The 5,814-nt window shown below is 35.9% G+C and overlaps 1 long non-coding RNA gene across 1 annotated transcript; it reads left to right on the forward strand.

Annotated features, from left to right (window-relative positions):
• The first annotated feature begins 2,383 nt into the window (after window positions 1-2,383).
• On the forward strand, window positions 2,384-5,097 carry LOC127853522 (uncharacterized). Its single transcript, XR_008036652.1, has 4 exons — window positions 2,384-2,496; window positions 2,869-2,918; window positions 3,291-3,402; window positions 4,710-5,097. It is a non-coding gene; the product is annotated as an uncharacterized LOC127853522 (long non-coding RNA).
• Window positions 5,098-5,814: the final 717 nt, after the last annotated feature.

Here is a 5,814-nt window from a genome sequence, read left to right on the forward strand (position 1 = left end):
ATTACATTCACGACTAGGCCAAAGGAAACGATTAAAATCGAAAATCCATATATAAGATGACAGTTGAGAGTCGAGAACCTAATGTCGTCGGTCTCAATAAAAATGACGCATCTTCACCTTTTGACAATCCCTTATACGTTCATTTTGATAGAGACCGACGATAGGTTTTCAGCATACGGTACTCTTTATCAAATGACATTCGATTCTCGTTATTCCCAACTCGCTTATCTCGAAACTCTGCTTATGTCAAAGTAAATCCCATGTTCCAACTTCGATCATTATTTATCTCATACGGATTTTGATTTTTACATTGTATATATCAAAGCGATTTTCTTGAAAATCGGTAATCGTCAACTAATTTTGAGGTGAATTTCATGTTCGTATACATGATTGTACCTGTAAAATCCACACCTGTAACAGCCGTAAGGTGTGGAAAGTAGGACCCCAATGGCACAAATCCGCAATTGCATAATCAATATATTGTTGTAAAGTTGTGGCAGTGGGTTTCTGTCACAGGTTATTGTTAACTGCGTACATGACGGCCGGTAAATTTACTTCGTGTTACAATGCGGTTAAGGCCCAGTCTCACTATGATGCCGGCGGAGCCCCAGTGCGTGATCAGGCATCTACCGGGTTGAACCGGGGCCCTACCGGGATGAACCGGTGCTCCACCGGGATAAACCGTGGACGACCGGGGACAACCGGTGCTCCACCGGGAAAGTATTAAAATGTTTAATACCTCCGGGATGAACCGGGAGTCACCGGGTAGGACCGGCAACGACCTGCGTGGCACCTGGAACAACCGGGACTGTACCGGGAACAACCGGGACGGCACCTTAGCTCCACCGGGGCCCAAAACCAACCCGGCAGAGCTACGGCAACGCCCCGGTGAATGCCGGCAGAGTCCCTTTATAGCTACGTTACATAAGTAAACCGGTGCTCTGACGGTACCGTCCCGGTTGTTCCCGATGCAGTCCCGGTTGTTTCCAGTGCCAAGCCGGTTATTGCCGGTCCTTCCGGTAACTTCTGGTTCATCCCGGAGGTATTAAACATTTGAATACTTTCCCGGTGGAGCCCCGGTTGTCCCCGGTTAAACTGGGGCGTTGCCGCAGCTCTGCCGGGGTCTGATGCCGGTATAACCCCGGTGAGTGCCGGCGTAGTGACGGTATACCGGGGCTCTGCCGGGACTCTGCAGGCTTTCACCGGGTTCAACCTTTTCGTTTGGATGTTCATGCGCACAGTGAAGCACGGCATCTTTTGCACTGGGAAATGGCAGTCTGCAGTAACTGAAAACTGCATGTGATATGTCCAGAAATGGATACAGAAACTTCGTTGAGCAACCTATACATTATATTTGTACTTCGTTGCGCAACCAATACATACTCTGTGCGAAACCTTTACATAAAACGACTTGTAATTTCCTTCGAAACAAAGAATTTGCATAATTAAAATATATGTTCGTAACCTGTTTTGTACTTTTAAATGTGTAATGTACACTGAATCGAAGTAAAATGTAGTTTTATTTAATTTAAGTTACCGTAATTGGCTATTTTAACAGAATAACCACCTTATGCATTGCTTCAAATCAAAATATTTCGATTTTAGCTCAAAATAAACTTAAAGGTTGCAACTACGCGCATTTGTTATTAGTTTGTTATTGAAAATAAGTACCTACCATTACTGGATGTTCCGTTCTCTAATCCATAAACACCAGAAAATATGGAACTCGCCTGATTAAGTAGTGTATTTACACCATGTTTTCGTAGTAAAACATATACCCGACGTCGTAGCGAAACGGACTACGCTTTGACCTCGTCAGCCCCCAGTGGAACTGCGTTTGATAGTTGTACATAATGCAATTCATTATTAATTGCATAGCAGCCATAAGGTGTAATGTTTGGGTGAAAATTAACGTTTGCATTTGTGTTTGTGCGATGTGTCTAATGTATCGAATTGTTACGCACTTTTCACTTAACAATTGATAAAAAAGTTAGCATAGCCTTGTATAAGCATATATTAGGGTACACATTTTATATATGTATATTTATAGAAAATGTATTATGTATGAAAACGCATTGAGCAATAACATCCGCATACTTGAATTGAGGTTATACGATGTAATGTTTAAACAGAATAACCCTATGAATATCAAATATCTCGACATTAATCTCATAAATTATTTCCACGAATAAAGACGTATTTGGATGTGTGCTACTAGTATTAAAACGATTCATGTTAATGCTGGCACGCTAGCTACACAACGGGTAAGCCGCGTTGCTATGCGCCGTTGTATTTACATTCTGCTCATCGAGATGTCCTCAAAATAAATAAACTTGTTTTTTGAATGTAACATTTAAAAAATGAACATCCTGTTGGATTGCTCAAGTCGCGATCGTAATTTAGCCTAGATCCGGTTTACCATCCAGTATTTAAACAGCACGATTTGTTATGTGTAGTACATTGGAATTGTTGCAAATACAAGACTATTGCGAGAATGTAAGTGCTATTTTATATATATTTTGATAAATGTTTATATTTGCTTTATTTAAACGTCTTTGGTTCACATGAATTGACAAGGATGCGATTATTACATTGACTCTATTTTCTAGCATAACACTTCAATATTATTCATAATGGATTTGATTAATGTACATATTACACTATATCAAATCATGAAATATCATGATTGCTATGTTGTATCTAATATCACTATAGCAACACAACATAAATCTTCTTACAAATAAATTGTATAAACACAAACTCTTACTACATTTTTGGCATTTCGAAAACTTATATATATGCAAAACTTAAGATGAATTTCAAACTTAGTACGCCATCTGATAAAAAATATATTAATGTACATTGTAGTATTTGGACGCTGTTTGTGGCAACCATGCTGTTGTTTTTGTTCACACCAGGTTCGTATTTACTTCTGAGTACTTAAGGGTGTTGCTTTTATGTTGCCTTGCTTTTCAGAAACGAACACTGCATTTATTATAAAAGCAAACAATTTATATTTGATGTACTGCAAATAACCATTATAAATATAGACTCGTTTAGGAAAATCGTACACTGACAAAAAAACTGAAATGTATATATTTAGTTATTTTAAATGACTGTTTACTTATTAGAGCGATGGTAATATATGTGTTTCTATATGAATATTTATTTTAGTCGGCATTGTACAGTCGAATGGTCACTTGCCTTAATCAAAGATTGGATTGTTTTGCCAGGATTTTCTACCCTTATACTGTGCAATTCGTTTCAGTTGTTTTATAATATTTATTCAGGTGTTATCGGCGAGTATATATAGCCATGCGTTTGTACGACGGTGTACGAGTATATCCCGGTGTGTGGAGTCGATGGCAAAACGTACGACAACATGTGCAAACTCCGATGCGCGTGAGTGTTTAATAAGTCAATAATATATACATGTTCCAATCATAAACAACGTAACATTGTCTTTCAAGTCTGTGGTGCGCAGAGCTGTCAAAAAATGAAACATTCTACAAATACATTATGCATGTGTTATTGGTAATTAAATCACTATGATTACCAACAATATAATATAATGATTTGTTGAGTGTTTGTGTGTATTGTCTGTTGATTTTAATATAGTTAACTTTAAAGGTGCCTTTTCACAGATTTTGGCATTTTTTAAATTATTCATTAAATGCTTTATATCGATAAATGTAAACATTGGATCGTAAAAGCTCCAGTAAAAAATCAAGAATAAAATAAAAAAAGGAAAAGAACATTGTCCGGACCAGGTTTCGAACCAGTGACCCCTGGAGTCCTGCCAGAGTCTTGAAGTAAAAACGCTTTAGCCTACTGAGCTATTCCGCCGAGTACACTTACTAGACGTATTTTATACCTTATATAAGCAATCTTCGTAGTTTCACAAAATTTAACGACAAAAACAGAACTCTCCAAATTATTCAATCGTTTCGCGTTGCAACGCTTGATAATTTTTAGGTTTTAAAATCGTCAAAAGATGCATAATGGCTATATTAGACCATGGTAAATGTTCAGTATTACTGTTTCCTCACAAATATCATAACTAAAACGAAAATTTGCGAATCTGAAACAACTTTTTTCAATTTTGTCAATTTACCAAAGCGTGAAAAGATCCCTTTAAAAAGATGCATGCGACTTTACTGGTCGAGAGCTCGTACGCCTATTTGAATCATTAATCGAGTTATACCTTTTAAAGTGATGAACCCAATTTTCGAATTTTTCCGTCAACATATTTGCTTTCCTTTAACCTATTAAGCTCCGTTCACCTATGTATCCATGTCATCCGATTTATCGCCTCCATTTACCATTGTAACACCCCCCCCCCAAAAAAAAACAACAAAAAACGATTTATCCCATCGACCTTTTTACCAAATTAACCTAATAACCCCCATTTAACGATATACCCAATCAGCCCATTTACCCCCATGTCAGTAACCGCTTTGCCTCATTGATTTTCCCTATTTACAGATGAACCACATTTACCTACTTTACTAACATAACTTATAAATTAGTCCCCCCCCCAAAAAAAAAAGCATAACGGCTTAGTCAATGTAATGACGTCAGTTGTTTGCATGTTTGTTGTTTTTGAAATGCTTTGTTGGTTGTGTTCTTTTAGGTCGTTTATTATGTTGTAAAAGTCAGTTTCTTCTTTCACCCTGCTAGTAATATAAATCTTAAATGTTTATTTGCAGAGGTGTTACGCTGGCTTATAAAGGGGCCTGTAAATACGGAGGATACGATGGATGAGCAGTCAACGATATAAGCCTTCACAGAAGAAAATATGAAAAACTTTTTCTTAATAAATAATTTCCAATGAACATTTCCGCGTTGTCGTTTACTTACTTATATGAATGGCTTACGTTTCCAAAAAACACAAACAGTACATGACATGTACGCGAGTTAGTTTCAATATATCAACTTGATGTATTAATAATGTTTGTGCAATAATATGCATAGCGCTTTACACAGTACATATTATCTCCACAATAAGCACATATTTACCAAATTGTTTTTATAACACAAAACAAACAGCAATACATGTTGAAACTGTGTTAGTTTATTTTAATAAATACTACATATACCATCGTCAAAAACAAAATTATAAATAGCTTCAAGTACACGGCAAGAATGAATAGAATTAACATTATCAACGACAATGACATGTATTTAATTATTAATTTTTCGACACATCAACACTGTGAACAAATTGAACTTTTTTTATGCCCTTGGGTCTGCTTCGATCAATGATACACATACTGTAATGTAGATACTAAAGTAAAAAATACCGCTTATTATACAATTCAACTATTAATGTATGCACGTGGGTCTGTTTTGATCACGATAATTATACCGTCGTCCCAACGCACATATACCGCTAAATTAAATGTTATATTTATGTTTAAATATTTTATGCAGTTTGGTGTATGTTTAATGGTTAAACATGTGTTGTTGTCAGAAGTATACAATTGCCTATACATTATTAAGTTATATATTATTGAAAACAACTATATATACTGTTACGATTAATCTAAATAAGTTTCAGAATACACACATAAAAGAGACATAACTTCTTATAACACAATATATCTATTTGTAGCATGTGCAATGAAGATGCATGCCAATCCAATCGTTAAACAGTAATTATATTTAATTTGATACACAATAGTTTAAATCTTTTTTTAAGCAATAAATATATCCCGTGTACATACTTTTTGTATAGATGTTGTTAAACGTGTATACACGGTTAACTTAACAACGTGGTATATATCACGTTTATTACATATGATCGTCTATGTG

The sequence above is a fragment of the Dreissena polymorpha genome, chromosome 12, assembly GCF_020536995.1.
Source record: "Dreissena polymorpha isolate Duluth1 chromosome 12, UMN_Dpol_1.0, whole genome shotgun sequence".
NCBI lineage: Eukaryota > Metazoa > Mollusca > Bivalvia > Myida > Dreissenidae > Dreissena > Dreissena polymorpha.